We start from the raw sequence: 27,175 nt of genomic DNA on the forward strand, positions 1-27,175 counted from the left end.
AGTCAGCAAAAAGAAAGTCTCTGCTCTGAGTGAACAAGGAGAGGAACAGAGGAAACGGCTCCCATTCAGGTCAGCTGAGAAGAGGCAGCTAGCTGGAAAGCTTGATATGTCCAAGAGGGAGTCAGAGCAGTGATACAGCCCCTCCCCTCCTCCTCTGCCCCCATATCTCTAACACTTGGACTTCATAAACTCCTACTTTCAAAACTCCAGATGAGCCAGGCACTTATAAGAAGCATGATGACCAAAAACCCAAAGCCAAGGACAGTGGTCCCAGGGACCTGAAGAAGCATTCTCCTTCGGGAGTATCTAAGAGTTATAAGATTCTACAGAAAAGAGGGATAAAATGCTCAAACTTCTGCTCTATTGACAACAGCCCTCACAGCTTTCCTACAGAACTGGACATAATTACAAACTCAGTAATTGCATTTCAGTTGTCAAGGACATGGGTTGTCATAGCAACACATAAAGCCACAGTTTTTTGCTTTTCACAGATGGCTAACCGTCCCACATTCACGCTGGTTTAATTGATGCAATTGGGACAGAAGGCTTTAACTCTACAGCTTACCTCTTCCTCCTCCTCCTCCTCCTCCTCCTTTTCTCTCTTCCTTGCCCCAGCTCAAATTTACTCCATTAAACTCAAAGCTTTCTATTTTGATTTTCCTGAAATATGGGCCTCTAAACACTTTCCTTCCTTGCTAGTTACTTTTTAGTGCATCGTCACCATCCTTGGAAAAGGAAAAAAAAGCACATTATATACTTGAAAATGGGAGTATGGTACCAAACATGTACTGAACTCCTATAGTGCTCACAATCTTTACACACAATTCAATTTAAGAAACATTTATTGAGCACCTAGTATGTACAAAGCATTGTTATTAGATATTGGGGAAATATATAAAAAAATGAATTCGTGTCTGTCCCCAACGAATTTACATTCTCCCAGTGAGGATATAACATGCAACACAGATATGGACCACATAATTTAGGTTGAATGACACAATATATTGTTTGCTACTTTTTTGTATGTGTAAAATCTGCCATGTCAAATAGATTTTAAACTACACAAAGGCAGGCACTCTATTTTTTTTTTTAATTATAGACACTGTGCCCCTCACAAGTGGCAACCTTGGTAAGCAGGTGTTCTTAATACTTGTTGACATGGGAACTCTCCAAAGTCTTTCCCTTCTAGAGATAGGCTTGATTTCTTGTAAGCAAAAGTTTCATACAAGTAGGATTGAATAATTAGGACAAACATTAACCAAGAGCTAAGATTTTGCAGCTAAGTTCTCAGATAGAAGATGCATTACCTATTACTGGTATTGGTTTGCACAGTTCACTGAGTTGGAAATAGCTAGGAAGCAGATTCTAAGCAGTCATTTTTTTAGAGAGCAGAAAACAGTTTCCCTGGATGGGCTTTTTACCATCAGCACTGGTACAAAAAATTCAGTCCTGCTTTGAGAGGCTTATTACTTTCCAAGTTGGAACTGGCAAAAGTTGTTCTGTAAAAGATAAAATTGGGAAATATGCAAAGTTTGTTTTCAATCCTTTTCCAATCTCTCTCTCTCTCTCTCTCTCTCTCTCTCCGGATCAATTTTCCTCTAAACCGTAGGGGCTCAGGACCCCCAGGGCTGATCTTTCCCCAAACCTGTTCACTTAAGCCAACATTCCATTCTTTAGATTTCACATTCCTCTAAGCCCTTATTTGAACTTATGTATCCCTGATTGCTGCACTTTCACTCTAAAGAATAATTTCCTAGGGTACAATTTCAGACATTTTGACAGGTTGGGGGAAAAATTTCAGGGTGGTCACATTCTGAGAACTCTTCATATCATAGTTGGGAGGCAACTGTCTCTTTTTTTTAATAAGGATACTCCTGTTGCTGGATAAGATTTAAAAATCTAACAAAGACTGACCTTGAAGTTTGACTTGGTATTGATCTCACAAAGTAAGGACTTATCTCCTTCTTAGCAATACCTAAACAATATCAGATGAAAATCCTTTACCATGTAGAGCAGTAACCCAATATGGGAATGGGAAGTCTACTGCACTAGACTGCCAGGAGGACTTCTCTTTTCCATTTTCTCCCTGACACCAATTTATCTTTAATACCATTGCCAGAATATTATTTCTTAAATCTACTTAAGTTTCTTTTTTTTCTCAAAAAAATTCTTAGCAGCTAAGAATAATAGGACCTATTATCTGAGTAAAATTCAAATTCCTTTTTACCTGGTTCTTGTGTAACCCTATGTTTTTAGCCATCTCATATTACTCTATGCTGTATGTTCTATGCTAATTTGTATACCCTCTGCCTCCCAAATATGTCCTGAATTTTTCAATTTCTATGTTTTTGCTCATACTGATCCCCATTCCCTGGATTGCCTTTATCTATTAAATTCCTTCCTATCTTCAAAGTTTTACTTAAATACCACCTACTCCATGAAGCCTTCTTTGATCTCCTTAGTTGGTAATGATCTCCTTTGAAACCTCACAAGGCCTTTAATTTTTTAGTTTTCTAGTGTACTTATCCTGTAAATATTGTGCCTTATTGTTACCTATGTTTCTGGCTTATCCCATTACTAGATGGTAAGTTGTGTGAAAGCTGCGTGTAGGAATCTTTTCAGATAGAAGGCAGCTAAGTGGTCATCTAGTCCAATCCCCATTTTTTGCATATGAGGAAACTAAAACTCAGAGAAGCTAAGTAACATATAAAATCATACTGGTAGTAAGTGGAAAAGCTGGTAGTTATATCCCAATCCTCTGTCTATGGATCCATCAATCTTAACATCATACCACAAAAAACAGAATGTTATATATGTGGTATGCATTGAATAAAGGCTGGTTGAATTAATTTAAATGCCTTCAACATGTCATTCCCTACAGACTTCTTTATGAAAAAAACTAGGTGAATTAGAATTATACATGGGTTCCTCACTGAAGGTAAAAAACATTTTGACTTGTAAATGAAGGTCCAAAAGTTCCCAGGACAGTTTAATATTAGGGAAATTCTTAGTATAATTTGTCATAAGAGCAACAACAACAAAAAAAAATTACATGATTTTCTAGCAATGTATGTAAAAAAGGCCTTTCACAAAATATCCATTTATATTAGTATCATTAAAATAGTAATAAAAGGATCAGTTTTTTTAATATGCTACAATATTGTTTAAATCCAAAGGCTATCCTTATTTATAACAATAATGATAAAAGCTTTTCTGGGAGAATTAGGAGTAAATCAGGCATGTCCACTGTCTCCATTTTTTGGGGGACATAGTACTAGAAATGCTAGTTTTAAGACTGAAAAAAGCAACTAAGAAAATAATTATAGGCAAAGAGATAGCAAAACTATGTACTGTATTTATAAATGGCATATATGATGATTCCTTTAGAAAACCCCAGAGAATATACAAAAATTGGGATAATGACTTTTATAAATGAGAAATATTAAAATTAAATTCACAAAATGATTAACATTCCAATAATTAGGATAAAAACTAGGAGCCAAGGATAGATGTTGCATTCAAAAAGACAACAAAATACATTAAATATCTGGGAATTACCTCCAGAAACATATATGATTAAGAAGTACACATGACTCTTCATAGAAATAAAGGAAGACCGAAATAGTTGGAGGGATATTAAATGTTCATGGTTGATGAATTAACTTATCAAGGGATATTTTACAGAAGTAGCCCAAAACAACAAAATTTATATAAAGAAGCAAAAAGGTCAAGAATATCAAGGAAATGAAAAATTAGGAATGAAGGGAATTTGGTGTTAACATATCATATGTTACAAAACAGTAATTATAACACTATCTAGTATTATGGAAAAATATTAAATTGGTAGAATATTAAAGTGGCATCAATTACACAAGAAAGATCTAGAAGCAAATGTATACTATAGTTTAGTGTTAATTGACCCAAAAAAATATAACTGATTAAAAGGACTTCTGATTTGACAGGAACTGATAGGAAAGTCTGGAAAGCAACTCAATGGTAAACAAGTTATGACATACATAACACAAAAAATTCCTAATGGAACCATGATCCAAATACAACTATAAAAAGTCTTTTTTGATGGCTCTGTGAAATGATCAATATGGATCTTTGGCCAAGGGGTTTGGATTCTAATCTGTCTTTAATGAGATCACAAAGATATTGAGGTATAGAAATAAAGAACAATGAATATGAAGAATTAAGAAGTATGTGGAAAAACATGTAGGAAGAGACACAGAAGGAAGCAGGGGCAAAAGAGCAATGCAGAAAATGAATGTGAGAATGAGTATAACATTAAAAGATGACACAACTCAAGTCAAAGACAACAGATAATATTCACATCAAAAGTCTCTTCCATTTCTAAATGAGCCTATTCTGTTAGCAATTGGTAAACAACAGAAAAGGAGAGCACCATACACAAACAATCAAAATCAATCTTCCAGGAAGTTTTAACTATTTTTTTTTGGTGGGGAGGATATTTTGGAAGGATTGTTTGGGTGCTTGTTGAGATGGATGTATTATGTCAAAACAAGCTTCATCAATAATAATAATAATAAACCTGATTAAGTAGAAACCTCTCCTCCTCTGCTCCTTTTCCTTTTCTATGCAAAGTGGAAAGTGAGTATTCAAAAAGCTTTATTGTCCTCAGTAAACTTATTTTAATTGCAAAACAGTCATCCACATTTTATTTTTACCATCATTGTACATTAATCCAGTATTTGAGGGGGTGTCCTGTCTGCTGGGTAGCTGATATGTCTGTTTCTAAAACCCCATGCCTTTTCCTATTTGTCATAAAATTTATTTTTATGAGCTATAAACCCTAATCTGTCCACTCAGGGAGAACTGGGAGGCTTCCCACGAGGCGCCTGGGGCAGATGGCTTTTATCATTAATTTTGGAATGTCCTTCAATGCCTTAGAGTATACTTAACAAAGGAAAGTAAAAGAACTGACAGAAAAATAGAATTAACTATTTATTTAGCTGTGAATTAAAAACATTAATTATTATTATTATTAATTATTATTATTATTATTATTTTTTTTTTGCAAACCGGAATTTGGAGAAGATAGTCAATGAATATTTGAAAGTCACTATGTAGAGAAGTTCCAAACAGGCCTTAAACAGACTTTGATCTGAATTTGATCAGAAAATTTATTTTTGAAAGTGAAAATAAAATCGTATATCTGCCATTAGCCAGCAAAAGTGATGGTTTATAAATAGATTTTTTTATATAATGAGCGTATAATTATACACTTACAGGTATAATTATAAATTCATAGATTGTTTGAGATGGAAAGGATTCTACCAATTATTTAGTCTAATCTCCTTATTTTTTAGATGAAAAAACAGGCTAGGAAAACTGTATGGGCATTTGGAAAATCTGCGCTCAAAGTCTGACTCAGCCATTTGCCACTTGTGAACCTTGCAAATGTCACTTAACTGAGGCATCAGTTTCCTTACCTGTAAAATAAAAGGATTGCTTTGGATGAACTCCAAGACCCCTTTGGTTCTAAAACTAATAACAACATGACTTAGTGGATTGAGCTCTGACCTTGGAGCCAGAAAGCCCTAGGTTCAAGTCAGACATGTTACTATGTGACCCTGGGCAAGTCGCTTAAAATCTCAGGGTCCCAAACTACTTTTTAAAAATTATAATATTTTATTTTTCCAAATACATGCAAAGATAGTTTTTAACACTCAGCTTTGCAAAACCTTGTATTCCAATTTTTTCTCCTTCTCTCCCTCCTGCCTCCTCTGCAAGACAACAAGCAATCTGATACCAGTTAAACTATTGTGTAGAACTTCTAAACATTCCTATATTCGTCAGACAAACTCTTGAAGACCAAAAATTATATAAGACTATTAGTTGTTCATCAAATTTGTAATTGACACAAATGGGACGGCTAATGCAGTAGGGGACAATCAGGATCCAAGAATATTTTTAGGCTAGAGCACTGAGTTTAATAAGATTAAACTCAATAAAAGTGTGTGTGTATATATATATATATATACACACACATATATAAAATATGTACATATATAAATATATGTATGCATGTGCATAACATATGTTTACATATAAAATATTGTGTTTGGGTAAAAAAAATCATAGAAGAGACATGGTTGGACAATATATCAGTTCTTCTGAAAAGATCTTGGGGTTTTTATGGACTTCGAGCTCAACAGGAGTCAACAGGGTTATATGGCAGCCACAAAACCTAATTTGACCTTGGGGTTGAGAGAGATAACAGTCCAGGAATGAGGTGAGACTCACAGTACTCTGCACTCATTGGACCTCATCTGGAGTGTTATTCTAGGATATCCAGAGGAGAACAACCAAAAATGGTGAAGGGGCTCAAGACTATAAAATATAGAATAGGTTGAAGGAATTGGTATACTTAGACTGAAGCAAGAGAAGAGTCAGAAGGGGAAGAGGTGATAGATGTCAAATGGAAGAAGGATTGGACTTGCTCTGTTTAGCCTCAAAGGACAAAAGAGGAACAGTAGGTAAAATTTGCAAACAGACACTTTGAAATTGTTTTTAGGAAAAAACTTCCCAATAATTTAAGCTATTCAAAAGTAGTAAGCTTCTCATATTTGGAGGCTGGATGACCACTAGTTAGGTGGGGGAAATGGTCATAGATATCCCTTCTCACTTTTAAATTCTGTGATTCTGTGAACAACTGGCTATCTACGTGGGGAGAGGGAGGTTTCGTCAATGAGAGTTTCCTATATCAATAACATCAGAACAGTAACAATAACAATTACACACACACACAAAAATCTGTTACTTATTCACATAATGAGTAAGTATGCAAGAGTTGGAATTCAAACCCATATCCTAAAATGACTAAGGTGTCTTGAAATCTCCTGAAATTTCATTAAGGAATTACCACTCAAAATGTAAAATATGGGATAGTCAATTAGCTGATATAGGTTTATCATAAAATAATGTCACATAAAGGAAGAAGTAATAGAATTGGGGTTTGCATGGAATCTAGAGGCAAAGAACCACAAAGTAAGAACTGATTAGTGTGTCTCCAGATGACTCCAGGGAATAGCGACCACAATAACTGATCATAGATGGAGTATATTTTAAAGAGGTAAAGGGAGCAAAGACAAACATTAAAGATTAACCAATGCCTGGGTGAAAAAACCTTCAAAATTATATAATGATGATGATGATGTCTAATGTTTATATAATGCTTACTATGTTCCAGGCACTGTGCTAAGTACTTTACAATTATCTCATTTGATCCTCACAACGATACTATGAGGTGGGTGATGTTATTAGCTTCATTTTATAGATGAAGAAACCGAGGGAAACAGAAGTCATAATTTGTGCAGTATTATATAACTAGGAAGTATCTGAGGCTGCATTTGAACTCAGGAATTCCTGACTCCAGGTCCAGTGCCCTCCCCTAGCTGCTTCCTCCCATTTCCTGATCCCATGTTTAGCAAGTAATCTACTGGTGACAAATTTGGGTTTACAATATACTTAGACACCAGGAAGGAATTCTTCACAGTAAATGAAGGAATTATCATCCTCATTTTTTTAGGATCACAAGTAGACAATTGAAAAGAATCTCAGAGGCCATCTAGCCTAACTCCCTTGGTTTTACAAATGCTAACAGTAACACTAGTAACAATAATAATAACTAACATTTCTGTGCAGAGCATTTTATACCCAAGTAAGTTAAATGACCCCAAATTATACAGGCCTAAGTTTTAGAGGTAGGATTTGAATCCAGATACTCTGACTCCAAAGCCCATTAATTTTCAGTTTTTCCTTTTATTTCTGGTGATTATAATGAACTCAAGTACCAAAGAGGTTAATCAGAGATGGCTGAACTGGGAAAATCTGGTTTCTGATTTTGCAGAGCTAAATAATATAACAAGCAGATAACCAGAATATTGGATTTAGAACTGATTCCCAATTTTGTCCTCCTAAAGCCAGCCAGTCATAAATATGAGCATGATACAATCTACCTGGATTTACTGAGACTATCCCAATTTCATGAAAAGTGAACTTTTTTTAACCCAATATCAATATTTTGAGTAATTTTTTTTTACCTAATTGGCTAAGTATGTTAGCATCATTTTTACATCCCTATGAGTACAATTTAATGTACACCAACAGACATTTATTAAATCCCCAGCATAATTAGGTGTTAGGGGCATGAAAATAAAAATAAAAATTTCCCCTCATTTTAGAGATAAGAAAACAGACCTAGAGAGATGAGGTTGGTTACTAAAGGTTATAAAGTCAGTGAAGAATTGAGGTGGGATTTGAACCCAGTTTCTCTGATTACAATCCAGGGCTCTTTTCGAAGTTCATAAGAAAGTAAACTGCAGAGTCAGAATGAAAACTCAAGACTTCTGACTCAAAATTCAATGAGATAATTATCAATTCTCAGTTTTGTAAAAAACATCTGCATTGCAAACAAGATCTGCCTGCAGTTAGAAAGAAAGAATAAGAATACTAAATGAATAATTTCTTCTTCTGGAAGAAAAAGTAACCCATTCATTCTTTGAGGTAAAGGAAAGACATTGTTCCCAGGGTCTACTTTATTCTGCACTTATTGGTGAGGTTCTTGATTTCTGGCCTATTCTATGTGGTCCATTTCAATGTCTTAGAGCAGAGATCCTGTGCACACTAAATGTGGAAAAAAGATATCTTCAGCTCTGTTCCCCAGTTAAAAAGCCCTTTTCCTTTACATTTCAGGCCTATGAATAATACCTTTCCAAACTTGCAGTTTCTTTTCTGCCTGTGATCTTGGGTCACAAATCATGGATTGTAAAAGGATTTTATAGGTCAACTTATTTAATGCTTTGATTTGACAGATGAGGAAACTGAGGACTAGTGAGAGAAATTGATTTCCTCAGGATCATATGCTAAATATAACCTGAGAGTGAATTGAGATCTCACTGCCCCTTGAATTTTCCCTAAATCTTGAGGAGCAGAGAGTTCTGAGATCATATTTTCATTTTCTGGGGTTCTGAGTAGCCTGAGGAACTCAAATCCAAAGGGAGAAATAGGAAAAAAAAATCAATAACCACAAGTCTCAAGATATAACCTCGTTTTAAAAGTTTGCATTTCAATTTCCTCTTATTAATGTCATCTTAGACTTCTACAGTAAAACTAATAGTAATAATTCACATTTTTATAGCTTAAAGGTTTGCAAAGTACTCAACATGCTCATATTTCACTTAATCATCTTAACATATTGCACGTGAGCATCACAACATTTATGAAATAGGTACTATTATTATATTCATTGTACAGAGCAACAGACTGAGACCCAAGGTGATTAAAAGACATATTCAATCATACTGCTAGTAAGTATCTGAAGCAGGTTCTTGAACTCATGTCTCATGATGATTTCATGTTTTGTTTTATTTTCTTCAGGAAGCTTTAAAATGCCAAGAAGGGGACAGTTTAGGGACAATAATTGCTAGGATATAAGAGAATAAAACTAGATAATTTCTGGATGGGAATTTTTAATCTGATGTCTGAGAACTGTCTATCCCCAAATTCAATTTACATGTCTATAGTAAGACTACATTAGGCCCTGGACACATTTATAATAAATCATTATAACTGCTACCATGTTTATAGCACTTTGAAGTACTTTTTTATAGTACTTTTGAGGTTTGCAGCACAAAAAGGATTATCTCCATTTTTTGGGGGGGGGGAACTGAGTCCCTCAGAAGTTAAATGACTTTCTTGTGGTCACATAGCACCACTGTCATATTCATCAAAAACTGATCCTTAAGCACTTATTCTGTCTAGGAGCACTTATATGCTATATTTTCTAACTTGACTGTAAGATCCCAGAGGGCAGAGAACATCCTTTACTTCTTTACAGGGTCACTACCAGGCCAACAATAAATATTCTGTCATTGACTGTTTACATAAGGCACTTTAACTAAAGTTGTAGACAGGCTATACCAGGTGAATAAGCAAGGAAAACATATAAAAAGTTCATTTGAAGGTCTTATCAGAGACAAACTGAAAATATTTATTTCTTCATTGTACGCATATGTATTCTACTTAAAAATGATAATGAGCCTAAAAACTAAATGTCACCAATTTTCTTTATTGTCAGCTTATAAATTAAATATAACTTTCCACTGAAATTATACATATGTGGTACTCTAACCTTTTATTAATAGCTCCTTGATTCACATGCCACTTTATAGTTCACAAAGAACTTTGTATTATTTCATTTGATCTTCCCAACAACCTACTAAGGCAGGCAGAAGATTATAACAAAAACAATAATTCATATATTTACATAGCCTTTTAAATTTTTCAAAATGCTATCTTTATAATAGCTCTCTGTGGTAAGTGGTACAAACATAATTATATCCATTTTACAGAAGAAAAACTGAGGCTTGGAAATGTAACTTGTAGAAGGTCACTTAAGTAGATAGTAAATTCTGGAAGTGGAATTTGTATCCAAGTCTCCTGACTTATTAGCCCCATTTACAAATGAAGAAACTGAGACTCCAAGGAGTAAAGCAAAGTGTCCAAAATTACTTGGAGCTTCTGACTCTTTCCAAACCAGGGTTCTTTTCATGATGTTTCTTTGAAACCACTTGATTGTTTTAAAGGGTTAACATGACCACAGAGCTCATAAGGTAAAAGGGGGAAAAATGCACATAGCTTCATAAAACTTATTCCTAGTTCCCCAAATATTAAAAAAAAAAAAAGTCCAAGTTATGTAGCAGATCTAGAACCTACATTTTTTTCAATAGACTACATCATGTCAACAAATACTCTCCCACTGGAAAGAAATTAATGAAACATCCAGGTCATGTCCCAAGGAAAAAGGGGACATCTATTTAAAAAACAATAAATAAAAAATCTAGAAACCTCCTTCAGAACACCTAAATGGAGAAATTGGGGGGGGGGCGTTGTTGGAGAAGTAAAATAATTCTTTGGGCGCTTGACATCACATCCTTCAAGGTGACCCTCGCTCCATCTCACAGGGCTGCTTTTGTAAGCAGGCAGATATAAGCAAATTCTGCATGGATAATGTTTGCAAATAGCACATTTTTTTTTTTTTTTTTTTTTTTTTTTTTTTTTTTTTACAATTTCCCCTTTGGCTTTTTCCATTGAATGAGTGCCTAACCATGCCCTCCCCTGCTTCAGAAATTCTTCCCTAGCTGGCAAAACATCCCCCCTTCCGACACAGTCGCCCCTTCGCACACACACCACATACACGCACACTCACAGGAGAAATCCAAGACACTCGTGTTGCTTGGGGTGAAGATTTCCAGCAGGCGGCTTGCCGAGTTTACACTAATTCTTCTGTTTCATTCCTGAGAATTCCGGGGCTGCAGCATGTGGGGTGCATCCTAAAGAGAGATCTTTGCTCTCAGCCCCCCTCAGGAGCTGCTAGGGACTGTCAGTCCTGAGAATGTGGATCACTCACAGGGGGAGGGGGAGTCACACGGCAGCCACCCGACATCTCAGCTGGCAGAAAGGAGAACCACCTCTCTGAACCAACCCGGCTCTAGAAACTGTTGGGCTCAGCCGGGACCCAAAGAGGAAGAGTAGAAAGTGAGGGCTTGGGGGGGGTCATGAGATTGAATTCCTGCTCATTTGCCCGTAAAGATTCACGTGTACTCTGTCACAGACATCCGACCCTCGCCCCCCCCCCCCCCCCCCCCCCCCCCCCCCCCCCCCCCCCCCCCCCCCCCCCCCCCCCCCCCCGCAAAGCACGGTCTCTCCTTCCCTTCTCCCCCTAGCTTGCCCCCACCTCTCCCTTGCTTGCTAAAGGTCCTCTTTGTGGCTTCTTCTCCTAGCCAGTAGGAAGTCAACTAGCATAATAATGAAGCCCCGATGAAAACAACAGGGCTTTTGAGTCTCTGGGTTTCTCAGCGTCTTACGCAGGAGCCTAGCAGCTGCAAAAGCAGCCTTTTATCATCTCCCTGCATCTGGCAGCATTCTGCTGAACACATCCATTGAGCCCTCCCTCAAGAGGAAGAAGTTCCCACCATCCTGCTCCTTCGGTCCCAGCCTGCACAGGATTTGATTAATCGAGGCTCCTGAGCCTCATCCGCACCCATTCATCACTGGCTGAGGGCCCTTATCAACTCCTACCCACGTTGGGATGCCTAAGAGAAGAAAGAGGGATGCCGTATAACTGGAGAATAAGGGGAGGGGGGCTGGGGACTGCTTAAGGTTGGGGAGTGGAGGGATAGAGGTGGAATTCAGAGCTTTCTGCTGTGTTTCTGATCCTGAGAAACATTGCAGGTCTTGGGTGCCTCTAATCAGTTGCCATGACAACTGCCTGGGGATGGAGGAGTGGAGTACTAGAGGAACAGCAATGGGGAAGCTGTATAGCCTGAGCCATTTTGGCCTGAAATCACTGTGACAGTGCTTCAGCAGAGCTATTACATGGTTGCTGTGGAAACCAATGGGAGAAAATCACAGAGGAAATCTATAATTATTACAAGCCAGATACTGACTTACCCAGCGCAGTAATCAGCACATTAGAGTGATCCAATCTGAACTCGAGAAGAAAGTCTTTTTCTGGGGAACGAAGCACCCGGAGAAGAGGTACCACAACCCAGATCTGTTTACATCACAGGACCCAGTGAAAACTAGGAAGGGATCTAGCTAGAGCAGCAGATTTAATTATTTAAAAAAAAGAGGAAGGGGATATCCTTTAATTTCTAGGTGGAAAGCAGACATACTGGATTTACTGCTCATCTGGGCCCTGTTACACGATGCCTTCTATTGCTGCTTGTTTGTTTTTGTGGTCTTAACCTTTCATGAGGGCTCTTCCCCTTCCAAATCTATAATTCTTGGCTGTGAATGATGTGGGGAACTTCTCTTCATTTAAGCAGAATAGCAGAGATTAAGTGGCTTGCCCATGATCCCATAGCTAACTACATACATATTAGAAGCAAAACCTGAATCCCGGAGTTCTTCACATTACAGCTAATTCTCTGTCCACTGATGCCATGTTGTGTAGTATGATGATTATTGATCTGTAAATATCAATGTATACTCAGTCTTCCCACATAAACTATAAGCATTGTGAGGTCAAGGAACTGTGTGTTTATTCTATCTCTTTGAATTCCCAACAAATGTAGCTTTTTTCCTTGGAATGAAAAAGCCTTTTTGAAATATTCCCATTCTTTGCTATGACAAAGGTGCTTCTCTAAATATTTTTGTTCAGATGGATCCTTTCCTTCTTTCTTTGATCTCTTGGGAAAATATAGCTAGTAGCAATATCACTGGGTCAAAGGGTATTTACAATTTAGTGACTTTTGGAATATAATAATGAATTACTGGTGAATGAATTTGCTTTGGACACACCCAATGCTTCATTTTCTCTCTGTGTCTTTTTACTAGGGGTTGGTTCTTCATGCCTGGAGCGTGCTTCCTCCTCAACATGGCCTCTTGGAACCTCGGTTCAAACTCAAATTTCAGCTTACACACCACTTTCTACATGAGGCTTTTCCTGATTTCTTCAGCCACTAGTTCCATCTCTTCTAAAGCCACTTTGTATTCATTTTGTATAAAGAATGAGACAAAAGAGGATCACAGATTTAAATCTCACAGATTTGGACCTCAGAAGCTATTAGTTCCTGTAAATTTACCCAAGGTCATACAAGAAGCATGCATCAGAAGTGGGGTTTAAACTCAAGTTGTTTGACCAATTTTTTAAGGCCAATGCTTTTTCTCTATCATCCCTCCCTCTAGAATGTGAGTTTCTTAAGGGAATGAATTTGACTTTTTTTTTGGTATCCCCAATGCTCAGCACAATGCCTGAAACTGTTTGATTAATTAGTAGTGAGTAGAGTAAATAGAGACACAATTCATAAATGCTGTATCTTATTCCTTCACTGTGAAAATCGTCTTCTTGGCAATTCTAAAAGACTCATAATGGAAAATGCTATTCAGATGCAGAGAAAGAATTGATGGAGTCTGAATGTAGATGGAAGCATACTATTTTCATTTCTATTTTTTTTGGTTTGTTTCTTCTTTCATAATATGACTAATATGGGAATGTTTCACTTGATTGCATGTATATAACCCATATCAAATTGCTTACCATTTCAGAGAAGAGGAAGAGAAAGGAGGGAAGGAGAGAACTTGGTACTCAAAATTGTATTTTAAAAAATGAATGTTATGCACTGATGCTAAGTGAAGTGAGTAGAGCCAAGTTTTTTTTGTACATGGTACACAGCAACAAGATTATGTGATGGTCAACTGTGATGACCTTGGCTTTTTTCGACAATGAAGTGATTCAGGACAATTCCAATAGACTTGTGATGGAGAGAGCCATCTACATACAGAGAAAGGACTATAGGGACTCAATGTGGATCACAATACAACATTTTCACCTTTTTTTGTGGTGGTAGTTGTTTGCTTGTTTTTTTTTCTTTCTCATTTTTTCTTTTTGATCTGATTTTTCTTGTTCAGCATAATAAATATGAGAATATGGTTAGAAGAATTGCACATATTTAATCTATAATGGATTACTTGCTGTCTAGGGGAGGTTTAGGAAGGAAGGGAAGAAGAAAAATTTAGAACACAAGATTTTGCAAGGGTGAATGTTGAAAACTATTTTTGCATGTATTTTGAAAAATAAAAAGCTATTAGTATAAAAAATGAAATGTTAAACATTGTCTTTACATGTAATTTAGAAAAAAAAACTATTTAAAGAAAAAAATACTTTCTTAGATACTTTAGCCATACTAAAGAAATGTAGCTCATTATATTACAAATTGAAATAGTACTCATATGAACCACTTCATAGAATTCCCAATCCCTCTATTTTTGTCTGCCTGCATTTTTGATTTCCTTTACAGGTTAATTGTACACTATTTAAAAGTCTGGTTCTTTTTGTACAGCAAAATAACTGTATGGACATGTATACATATATTGTATTTAACTTATACTTTAACATATTTAACATGTATTGGTCAATCTGTCATCTGGGGGAAAGGTAGGGGGGAAGGAGGGGGAAAATTGGAACAAAAGATTTTGCAATTGTCAAGGCTGAAAAATTACCCATGCATATATCTTGTAAATAAAAAGATATAAAAAGAAATAGTACTGATTACTGTATGTTTCAAAAAATTCACGCACTTACTACTATATTGGCTAACTGTCATATTTTGGATGTTTATACATACATACACACACATATATGTATATATTATATATATTTTGAAAGTATTATCTAGAAAACATAAAGTACCTTGCAAAGCATCATGCCACAGAACTTAAGATGAACCCAATGCTTACTTCTAAGGCTAAAGCCAAAATGTCAAAATGGTAAATGTCACATGAACCTGAGAAAGATGGAAATGGAACACATTAGCATCAAAAGAGTACAGGGCAAGCAAGAAATGCATTCAGCAACATACTGTGTACCAGTTTAAACCAACAATTTTCAATAAAAGGGAAAAGAAATAACTCAATAGAACAAGAAAACCTCTATATTTTCTTTTTTTTTTTCTTTTTGGCTTGGGGAAATAATAAGATACATCACAGATTTTTTTTTTAAGTTGAGAGGAATCTTAAAGATGATCAATAGTTCAAGTGTGAAAAGTGAGTCTAGAAAAGAAAAAGGACTTGCTTGATATTATATAGCTAGGTAACAGAAGGGTCAGAACTAGAACCTAGAATTCCTGACTTTTGATCACATTCTCTTTTCACTAATCAGGAGGTAAAGAGATTTAAAAATTCATGTAAGAGGTTCTTTGAGGTTAACCTATAAACTTCACAGAACATTAAACATTTCCAAACAAAACAAAATTATAAGCATGTTACAAAAACACAACTGAGATAAATCTGAATGTTCAGATCTGGTTTAGATAAAAAGATGGAGCATTTAAGAAGAGCTTAATATGTACCAACACATGATATTAATCATTGATTAGTGATTATATATAAGGACAATATAAAGACTAGCAAACAATGCATTCCTGTCCTTAGGAAGTTTACATTCTAATAGAAAAGATAACACATCCAGGGGAACTGGAAAGGCTGTGTGTGTGTGTGTGTGTGTGTGTGTGTGTGTGTGTGTGTAATTGTGTAGTTGCATGGTGAGGTTATCCCAAAGTGCTAGAGAAGCCTGTTTCTGGGCAAATTAAAGCTGAAATTCACCTATGGGGATGAGGTGAGAGGGAAGGAGATAAAGAGTAAAAAAATCTGAAGGTCTGGTAGAGGAAGATAAGGATGATGGCCATGGGTACATGTTATGGTGAGATGGCCAAGAAAAATCTTGTAGGAATGTTCTTAGGTGAACTTACCTTTCAGGCACGCTAGTCTTTATTTCCCTAATCTTCAGAGGAATGGATTTGACACATATTGCTTAATTTAAAAATCTCTTTATTAGTCTGTTTTAAACCAGTTCAGAATTTCTTGCCAATCCTCAGCTTCTAGAATATATAATTAATTGGACAGTTATTTCTGTCACCAATTTTTCTTTCATCTTACACTTCAGAGCAAGAATTAGCAAATGAACATTCCCATACATTTGATTTTTCTTTTACATGGAATGAAACTTCATCTTTCAACATAATCACGTTAAAATAAAAACAGATCAGTTACAACCTTCTTCTGTTCCCTTCTCTCCCATAAATATTTTTTAGTTTGTTTATTTTTAATACACATTGTTTTATAAATTATGTTGGGAGAGAAAAATCAGAGCAAAAGAGAAAAACCATGGGAGATTAAAAAACAGAAAAAAGAAATCAACATAGCATGTGTTGATTTACATTCAGTCTCCTTAATTCTTCTTCTAGAAGCAAATGTCATTTTTTGTCTAAAGTCTATTGGGTCATTGAACCACTGAGAAGAACCAAGCTTTTCATAATTGATCATTGCACATTCTTGCTGTTATTGGGTACAATGTATTCCTGGTTCTGCTTGTTTAGCTCAGCATCAGTGCATGCAAATTTTTCTATGCCTTGTTCATACTTTTTATAGAACAATACTATTCCATTATCTTCACGTACCACAACTTGTTCAGCCATTCCCCAATTGTTCAGCATCCACTCATTTACCAATTATTTGTTATGACAAAAAGAGCTGCTACAAACATTTTTGTACATGTGGGTCTTTCTTTTCCCCCCAGTAATGGCACTGCTGGGTCAAAGGGTATGTACAGTTTTACAGCCCTTTAGGCATAGTTCCAGATTGCTCTCCAGAATCATTTCACAACTCCACCAACAATGCATTAAGTGTCCCAGTTTTCTCATATCCCATTCAACATTTATTATTTTCCTTTCCTTTATCTTAGCTAACTTAAGAGGCATGTGGTGATACCTCAGAGTTGTTTTAATTTGCATTCCTCTAATCAATAGTGATTTAGAGCATTTTTCCATATAACTATAAATGGCTTTAATTTCATCATCTGAAAAACTTCTCTCTGTTAGAAAAAGTTAGAAAGACCTGAGTTTACTTCTCATCCTGATATACTGAATGTGTGATGCTAGATAAGTCACTTAAGCTCTTAGTGCTTTAAGCAACTATGTATTGCCATAATTACATCAGAAAATGTAGTTTCCTCATCTAGGAGACCCCTATGAAAATTAAAACACAGTTTTTATTCCTTTTTCCTATTGTCTGACAAAGAATACCTCTTAAAAATGCCTATTGATTGATAGGTCATTGATTTGTCTCTATGAAGTCTCTTCCTGTCCTAAAGTCTGTGATCTTATAACCTGTCTAAGCCTTGGTTCCCTCACCTGTAAAACGAGGCTAGACTATACTGGCAGTTCTTCAACTGAAAGGAGTCCTGGGATCAAAACGTTTGAGAACTTTGAAGGACCCTTCTAGCTTTTTGAGCTACAATCCAAGTATGTAACTGCCCTTCTTTCTTCATTTTACAAATTAGGAAATGATTAGAAAACCTGGAAAGATGCTAAGTGAAGTGAGCAGAATCAGAACACTGTACACAGCAACAACAAGATTATATGATGATCCACTGTAATGGACTTGGCTCTTTTCAACAAGGAGGTGATCTAAGACAAAAAAAAAAAAAGAAAGAACATCCAAATCCAGAGAAAGAACTATGAAGAACTATGGAGACTGAATGTGGATCAAAGCATAGTATTTTCACCTTTTTTTTGGTTTGTTTGCTTGGGGTTTTTTTCTTATGGATTTTTCCCTTTTAATCATATTTTTTCTTGTGCAGCATGATGAGTATGGGAATATATTTAGAAGAATTACACACATTTAATTTATATTGGATTGCTTGCTGTCTTGGGAAAGTGGGACAGAAAGAGGGAGGGAGAAAAATTTGGAACACAATATTTTGCAAAGGTGAATGTTGAAAACTATCTTTGCATGTATTTTGAACAATAAATTACTATTAAAAAACAAAGGAAAAACTCAAATATGAAATAAGAAAAAAAATAGGAAATAAACAACCAGGGAAATATGAAGTATCTGGCTTGTTCAAGGTTATAGAGTGAATTAGTGAATAGGAGGGGTGTGTGTGGTGTATAATGCCAACATCTACTTAAAATATCTTAAAGATGCTTTGTGAAATTCAAGAACTCTCAAAGCAAGTATCACTGATATAGCCTCACAAAGCTAGGAAAGAAGAGAAATTCAGAGTAAATATATATATATATATATATATAAAAGTGCAGGTTGGCACTCAAATGTTTGCACCCTCGGGTATAAGACTTCCATGGATAGGAAAAACCCCACTGGATTTGAATCCCAGTTCTGTCATTTACTCACTACCTGTACCTGTGTGACAACAGGCAAGTAACTTGATTATTGTCAAGTTTCTTCATTGATAAAAAAAGAAAAAAAAGAAAAAAAAAAGAGGGAGGTAAACTAGATGCAGGGCAGTGGAATGGTGCAGTAGAGCTTCCCAAGTTTAAATCTAGCCTCAGATCTAGTTTGTGACACCAGTCAAGTCATTTAATCTTGGTTGTCTTCAGAAAATGAGCTGGAGAAGAAAATGACAAACCACTCCTGTATCTTTGCCTCTAAACTCCCCAAAATAATCGGACACAACTAAATGATAACAAAGACTAGCTGCCCTAAAATTTATGATCTTATCACTCCATGAACCTGACAGTGAGGGGCTGGCTATTTCTTCCCCGTAAGAAGTCAAGCTCTGTCATATACTAAGTCCAAGAGACCACAACAGGAGATGTTCAGAAGCACAGCTGATGACAGTGAGAGTGTCTAGACATTTAATTATAGGAAAACAACTATTGAATAACTCGATGTGGCATTAATAGAGAACCCCAGAGGCACTTGAAAATTGATCTGTGTTCAGTTGGATTTCCAAAGGTGTGGAAATAAGATACAAGCTTCAAAGTGGATCATAAAAAGAGACATTAACTTTTTTTTGGGCATTTAATCAGCTAAAATTCGATTTCAATCCCCAGAAGGAAATATTTAAAGATGAACTTCAATCAGTTCCCTCTGAACTTCAGTGCATTTTAAATTCCCATCAAGTTGCCTTTTTCTTGGTTCAACCTCAGCAGAGGAAGACTGGTAACAGAAGAAGAAAGATAAATAGCAGGTGGGGCATGTGGATGGAAATCAGAAGTTTCCCCAAGACAAGAAAAGAGAAACAGTTCATGGATTTTGGTAATTTCTTTTTACATTTTATTTATTTATTTAACATTTTCCCCCAGTTACATTTAAAACATTTTTTTTACATTTGTTTTTTAAATTTCTGAGTTCCATATTCTTTCCCTTATTCTCACCCCCAACCTTCATTAAGACAGTGGTTTCTTTTTTAAAGAAAACCCGAGATATCCTTGGAAAGTCTGTAGAATAAAGTCTCAACTCCTCAGCCTGGTATTTGAGATTGAGATGAATTGAAATTACAGAGTTAACTTGCTCCTTAGAAAACAAATACAAATTCCTGGCTATTGTGTATGATTTTAAGCTTGGGCTACAAATTTTAGAGAAAGCATTATATGCCAGCTAGGAACATTCTGATGTTCAGCCGCTGGTCATATTTCCAATCTAACACTCATCCAACGAAACTGCAAAATATATCCCAAGAATACTCTCTTCTTTGAAAAGTTCAGTTTGCTTTTACATAAATCATCTCACATCATGACAAATTCTGCCATTCCAATTTAAAGGGAGAGAATCTGAGAAATAGAGGTTAAGTGTCTGGTCACATTGAAGGAAGTTAATCAGAGTCTGTGCAAGGAGCAGAGAGCATACTGTTGTTTGATTTTGCTCCCCTCTCCCCACTTCAATATCCTGTTTCCACGGTCTTGTAAACTGTGGAAATTCAATTCTTGATTTAATTTTTCTTTTCATGGATTCTTTGACTTGGCTCCAAAGATCCTTCAAACACTAAAATTCATGAATGGTATTTCTAAGCATCAAGGGGAAATTTCTAGGTAACCTCTTGCCTTTTCTCTGCTTTTCCCACCATCCAGAAAAAGTCACATGAACTTTCTTGGAAATGCTGTAACCTATCTTGGCTATTCCCTTCATTCAAGGGAGCAGATAGGGCTGGAGGACTACCATTTTTTTCTATGAGAAAACTCAAAAAGCAAATCCTTCCCAATTTTAGTTTGTCAGCGTATTTTCTCTGCAACAATCCTGTGAGGTCAAGTATAAATTTTACTATTTTGGACTGGACTTGTGATTTCATTGATATAAGGAACTCACAGTAGGGAACAGGTGGCACCTGCACTGGTACTCTTGAACTGAATCTTAAGAGATGTGGGGGACATGGAATAGTAAATGACTCATACAAGGTGACACAGTCAATATATGTCAGAAGCAAAACTTGAATCTACTTCCAAGGCCAGCTTTCTCTCTGCTATCTCATAGTTACCTCTCATTCTTAACTCTATCCTACATGAAAGGATATGAAGGCATGGAAGAATTTTCCTTGGGATCATATTGATCAACCAATCAATAAACATTTATTAAATATCTACTATGTACTGGGCTAAGTGCTAGGGACACAAAAAGAGACAAAAGATAGTTCCTATCCTCAAGGAGTTTACAATCTAATGAAGGAGATCACAGTGTCATAGATCCAGGAGTTGGAGGAGCTCCAAGAAGCCATTTAGTCCAACTTCTCATTTAAAGATGAGGAAACTGAGTCTCATAGGCAAATGCCATAGGCATTTTTTTCTTTTCTTTTCTTATCACTCATCATTGTCTTGTGCCTGTTCAGACTATTTTTTCTCTTTCTAGCCAGAAAGATAGACTTTTTACCCTCTTTACAATCTCTAAGAAACTTGTTACACGACCCACCTTTTTTTTCAGCCAGGAAATGAACCCAGGACATTAGCTCTCCCTTATTTGACTTCTCCCCTCAGGGATGCTCTGAGTTCCTGGGAATTCTTTTGAGACCAGGTGAGGTTTTGTGTGTGTGTGTATGAGAGAGAGAAAGAAAAAGAGAGAGAGAGAGAGAGAGAGAGAGAGAGAGAGAGAGAAAGAGAGAGAGACAAATGAAGGCAGTGCTGATGCAGAACTCTAAGTTCACTTGTTCCTTCATGCTCTCTTTAGCAGTGGGAACACTCACTCCCCCACATGGCGGCCTGCCAGCCAGCCAGTTCCAATTCCAATGGGAAGCTCAGCAGTACATCTTTTCTATTTCCTACTTTAAAAAGAAAAGAAAAGAAAAGAAAAAAAAAAAAACAACCCAAACCAACAGTTTCCTTTTTCAGGTTTTAGAATATATTTGGCTTCTCTGTTTTAATTTTTTTCATTAAAAAAGAAATCTGCATTGAGAAAGTCTGGGAATAGGACGTAATAATAGAATGCAGGTTAGAAAGGCCTATGAACCAAGAGGATATAGAGACAACATGGGACAATAAGAACCAGCCTTTTTGTAGTGCTTTTAGGGTCTCTAAGCACCTCACACCCATTTTCTCATCTGATTCTCACAACATGAAGAAACTGAGGTTGGGAGAGATCAAAGGACTTGTCCAGGATTATACAGCTCATAAATATCCAAGGTAGGATTTGAACTCAGATCTTCCTGATTTTTAAGTCTAAGGCTCTACTCACTATTTCACCTAGCTGCCTATGTAATACAAAGATCAAATATTGGATCTGAGACAGGAAGACTTAAAATGAATCCTGCTTCCGGCATTTATTTACTAGCCATATGACTCTGGAGAAATTAGTTAATCTCTTTGGGCTTCTGTTTTCTCATCTGTAAAATGAGGTGGTCAGATATGATGACCTTTAAGGTTCATTCTAATTCTAAGTATGATCCAAAACTACCTTCCCTGAGCTGACAGACAGGATAATAATAACCAGTTACTGATTCTCTATTATCTGAAGTAGTTAGTAGCATAGTAGATAGGGGTGTGGGCCTAAAGTCAAGAAGACTCGAGACACTTTCTAGTTAGCTGTGTAATTTTCAGCAAGTCACTTAACTTCTATTTTCCTCAGTTTCTTCAATTGTAAAATGGGATAGTAATATAACCCATCTTCCAGGGTTTTTGTGAGGATCAAATGAGATAATAATTGTAAAAAGCATATAGCACAGTGCCTGGTATATAGTAGGCACTATATAAATGCTTATTCCCTTCCTTTTTTGCCTTATCATCTCATGGATTGTGGATAACCAGGAAGCTGGTACTGGGGGTAGGGATGTAGATTCCCCAACCAATCTATGAGTTGATCTCATCGGAGAAATTCATCTTTTCTCATTTTTTTTCATTTGCCCTGGCACTCTGTTGAGCACTGAGGATATACAGGGAAGTATTCACTGCCACCCTTGAACCCTGGTGAGGTTAGACTTACTGCCCCAAACTTCTCCATTATGAGAAAAGTCTGATCATCTTTCCTGCCAATGTACCAGTCAGCATATTAACATCTGTTAGGCATGATAACAGTTGGATGAAGTTCAGAGAAGATAAAATCTGCTCATTCCCAAATCTCCCAGGAGCTTCCAGCAAGCAGCCCAAAGCAGGGTGTTTCACAGTATTCCTTACATATGAGAAACTCCGACCACCAATCAACTAGCAAGCAGCTACTGAGTTATGTTTAGAATAATCTTTCCAGAGCAACAGTGTTATGAAATGGCCACTGTATAACATCTGACAGTTTATAAAGTGCTTTCAAAGATACTCAGAAGTTCAGAATCTCAGAGTGTGAAGAGGCCATTCAATGTAACCCATATCTGAAACAGAAACCCTCTCTGCAACATTCCTAACTCATCCATCCTCAGCTAAAAGACCTTTCCTGTTAAGACATCTATCACTTCCTGAGGCAGCCAATTCCCCTTTTGGAAATTTGTTTTATCTCACTTAACCTTCATAAAACTGCTGAGTTCAAGTTAGTGGCTGAGTACTGCTTTAGCTAGACTGCAGCTTTTCAAAGAACACTTTTGAAAGCACCAGTGACACCAGCCCTCTTAGTGTCCTTTGAACACAACATCCCATCTCTCATTTTAGGTATTTTCATGTATTGTTCCCATGTCTCAAAGGCTCTCCCTCCTCCTTTCTGCCTCCTGACCTCCCTGGCTTCCTTTTACACTCCAGCTAAAATTTTACCTTCTACAAGCGAGCCTTTTCCGATCCTACCTAATTCTCAGCTTGTTTGTATACAATTATTTACACATCTCTCCCACTTGGCTGTGAGCCTTTCCAGGGCAGAAATTGTCTTTTGCTTTTCTTTGATGGCCAAAATTTAGCAGAGTACCTGGTATACAGTAGACACTTAATAAATGCTTGTTGGCAGACTGACTTGAAGCCTTCCTTCACTGCTTTAGCTATAGTTAACACTGATCTGGTACTTTAAATAATATGTGTTTTGCTAGAAACAACCTGAGAAGCAAATAATGCTAAATCTTTTTTATACTGATGGGGAAAAAATGTTGCTTCACCTGACTTCCATGATTTACCCAAGGTCACATAACTAATAAATGTTAGAGCCAGACATTAGCATCAAGTCTTCTGTTTTCAACTTAGGGACTCTTTCCACCAGACTAGTACTTAATGGCTGTGTATATCGCACATACCTTGAACCACCTTCTATTGTAGTTAAGTGATCTTCCTTGGTGAGCTCATCAGTTCCCATGGGTTTAATGATCATCTCAGAAGAAGACTTCCAAATTTATATAATAGCTCTCTTCTCTCTCTCCCTAGGGCTCCAGTTCCACATCATCAATTGCCTGTTAAATATCTCCATCTGCATGTCCTTTTGGCATTTCAAACTTAACATGTCCAAAATAGAACATATATTTTCTCCTAAATCTACTCTTGTTCCTGACAGTCCCATTTCTGCTGCAGGCACCATTATTCTTCAAACACCCAGATCCACTGCTTTGGAGTTATGATTAACTCTTCCCTCTCCTTTACCTCCTATGTCTGACATATTGTCCAATGCTGTTGATTCTAATCCCATCGCATCTTTTATATTTCTCTCTAGTAATATCATCTCTGTTTTAGTTCAGAACCCCATTACTTCTCCCCAATATCACTGCACTAGTCTCCTAATTTGCCTCCATTCTCTCTCTAATTCATCTGCACAGCTGCCAAATTGACATTCCCAAAATAAAGAATGGATCATGTCACTCCCTTACTCAAAAATCTTCAATGACTTCTTCTTGTCTCTAGGATAAAATATAATCTCCTTAACCTGGTATTAAAAATCTTTGACAATATGGCTCTCAATCAGATTCCTATTCTTTCATATTGCTCTCTTCACATACTCACCACGCCAGTTAAATTAGCTTATTTGCTGTTCCACATACATGACAATCTTTCTCTTCATGCCTGAAATGTGTTCCTTCCTCACTTATATACCCTGTAGAATTGCTAACTTCCATAATGGCAGAGTTCACAAAGATTTTTGCCATCCCTCCTCAAGTACCTGAAAGTAGCTCTGATGAAAGAGGGATTAGTCATCCTCACAAATTTGATCTTTATCCACTGGATAAAGCTGAAGCAATAAGGCACCCAGAGGGAGAGACAGGAGGTAGTAAATCCCAGGCAAATTCCCATCTTGACTGCCATCTCTCCTCAGACTCCAACATAGATAGCTCCAGATACTAAACTCAAGAGACTTGAGAATAGCAGTGACCCCTTACACAACTGACCCTGTTCACATCTCAGGCCCTGCAAACATCATTGAGAAATCACTGTGAAAAAGGGGTTCACCTTTCCTGTTACCAACAATAATTGCTGACCAACTAACCCCAATGAGCATGTGAATCCAAGAGCCCTGGGCAGGTCAACACCCTCCCCCTCTCCCCTACCCCTGTTTTGATTGATCATGGGATCTTTTATCTGAATTGCAGTTGAAATCTCATATATTGTCTCCAAATTATGATGTGAATTCCTGGAGAAGAGGAAAGATCATTCTTTTGTATTTACAATTCCACCACTAAGCACAGTGCTTTGCTTATCAGAAGTCCTTAATGAATGCTTTTAAATCTGTTAATTGAAATTACTTATTACATATATTCATACATTATATATATATATAATATATATGTGTGTGTGCACATGCATGTATCTCTAGTAGAATGTAAGATCCTTGAGGGCATGGATTATCTAATTTTTGTCTTTTTATCCCTAGAGTCTCAAATAGTAGCTTTCTTATAGGAATTGCTTGAGTGTTTAGGGTGTTGAAATGAATTGAATTAAATATGTACACGTTTCATTTCTCCTACCAGATCAAAAGCTCTTAGACTGGGGATGCTCCTGGGTCTTATAGCCTTTTGATTCAGTATAGCACCTAGCAAATAGTAAGCTTTGAGATAATGAGGGAAAGGTCAATAATTTCAGATTTCAACTATCTAGCATCCCTAGCATCACAGAGTTGTCCTGGTAACTGAACATATCTAACTGCTGCCATCACAATTAGCCTCTTGGGTAAGTGTCAGCAATCATAGTTCAACTTCCTCTCTTCCTCTCCTAACTTTTCACCTCTTAGTGCTTTCATGAATATTTCTAAATTAAAATAATAGCAGTGCTGCCCATCCACAAAGGCTCCTTATGTGGGTTGGTTTCTAATATGACAATGGCTATATATTAATTTCTGACACCAATTAAAATCAATCTAGAATATTTAGTAATTAATTTAGGATATCTAAGTATAAATTCTCCAGACTGGCACTCAAGATCTTTCACAGCCTGGCTCTGACTCAAATGTCCAGTCTTATCTCATACTACTCCCCTTCATATATCCTGTATTTCAGGCAAATTGGATTACTCTCTGTCCCTATTCTTATCATGTCCTCCATCTCCCATTTCTCTGCTTTGACTCATAACTTACTCCACGCCTGGAATAAATTCCTCTTATACATCCATCTCCTGAAGTTTATTCCTTCTTTTGAAGCCCAACCCTGATACTACTTCCCCCCACAAAACTTTCCCTGATTTTCTCTTTTCCCCAGAGCACTCTAGGCAATGGGCTCATAAGATGTTAGATCTAGAGCTGGAAAGAATTTCAGAAGATATCAGGTCCAACCCCATAATTTTACAGGGGGGGAAAACAGAACCAAGGCAGTTAAATGACTGTGCAATGTCACAGAAGTAGTTAAGAATGAAGTGGTGAACCCAGGGCCTCTGCCTCCAGAAGACAACAGTCTTTCCATTATACTGAATTGAGTGATTTTTCCCTTCCTGATTGTAAAATACAGTTGCTGGACTATTTGGGCTCCAGTTCAATTTTGTCAATGGTTCTATGATACAGTAATGAACAATTCTTGATTTCTTGCATCCAGCAGACTAGTAAAAGGTCCTGGACACAAGAATTTGATATAGACCAATAATCTGACAACTCTCATTTGACTGAAATGGATGCTTCCTTCACTAACATAGATCAAAGCCCCATCCTGTGCAATTCTTGTCTGTGCCTTTCTGTAAATTCTTCATAAAGAATTATGTCACCATTCTCCGCTTTAGTTCCCTTAAGTATAAAAGGAAAGGACTGGAAATGATCTAAGGTCCCTTATTTTTTGCATATTATAATTTTTCTTTTTTCTCAATAGGATTTTATTTTTCCAAATACATGGGAAGATAGTTTTCAACATTTATTTTTGTAAGATTTTATGTTCCAAACTTTTTATCCTTCCCTTCCTTCTCTCCTCTTCCTCCATGATAGCAAGCAATCTAAAATAGGTTAAACATGAGTAATTAAGGTCCCTTCTAGTTTGAACAAAACACATGATTTTCTCCCATCTGTCAGCTTTCTATCAGAGAAGTCCAGGATCATTCCTATTCATTCATTT

At 36.7% G+C, this 27,175-nt stretch overlaps 1 protein-coding gene across 4 annotated transcripts in view; it reads right to left on the bottom strand.

Moving 5' to 3' along the window:
* ABAT (4-aminobutyrate aminotransferase) overlaps positions 1–27,175 on the bottom strand; it is a 123,780-nt gene that overhangs the window by 74,900 nt on the left and 21,705 nt on the right. The window contains exon 2 of one of the 4 annotated variants that reach the window (XM_031944884.1): positions 15,224–15,317. The exons of 1 other annotated variant lie outside the window; for it this stretch is intronic. The gene's annotated coding sequence lies outside the window, so the exon portion shown is untranslated. Of the gene's footprint in view, positions 1–11,236; positions 11,627–15,223; positions 15,318–25,612; positions 25,671–27,175 lie in introns of those variants that run through there. 2 more of the 4 variants (XM_031944889.1, XM_031944880.1) reach the window with 2 other exon arrangements.

Source organism: Sarcophilus harrisii, chromosome 1 (assembly GCF_902635505.1).
Source record: "Sarcophilus harrisii chromosome 1, mSarHar1.11, whole genome shotgun sequence".
Taxonomy (NCBI): domain Eukaryota; kingdom Metazoa; phylum Chordata; class Mammalia; order Dasyuromorphia; family Dasyuridae; genus Sarcophilus; species Sarcophilus harrisii.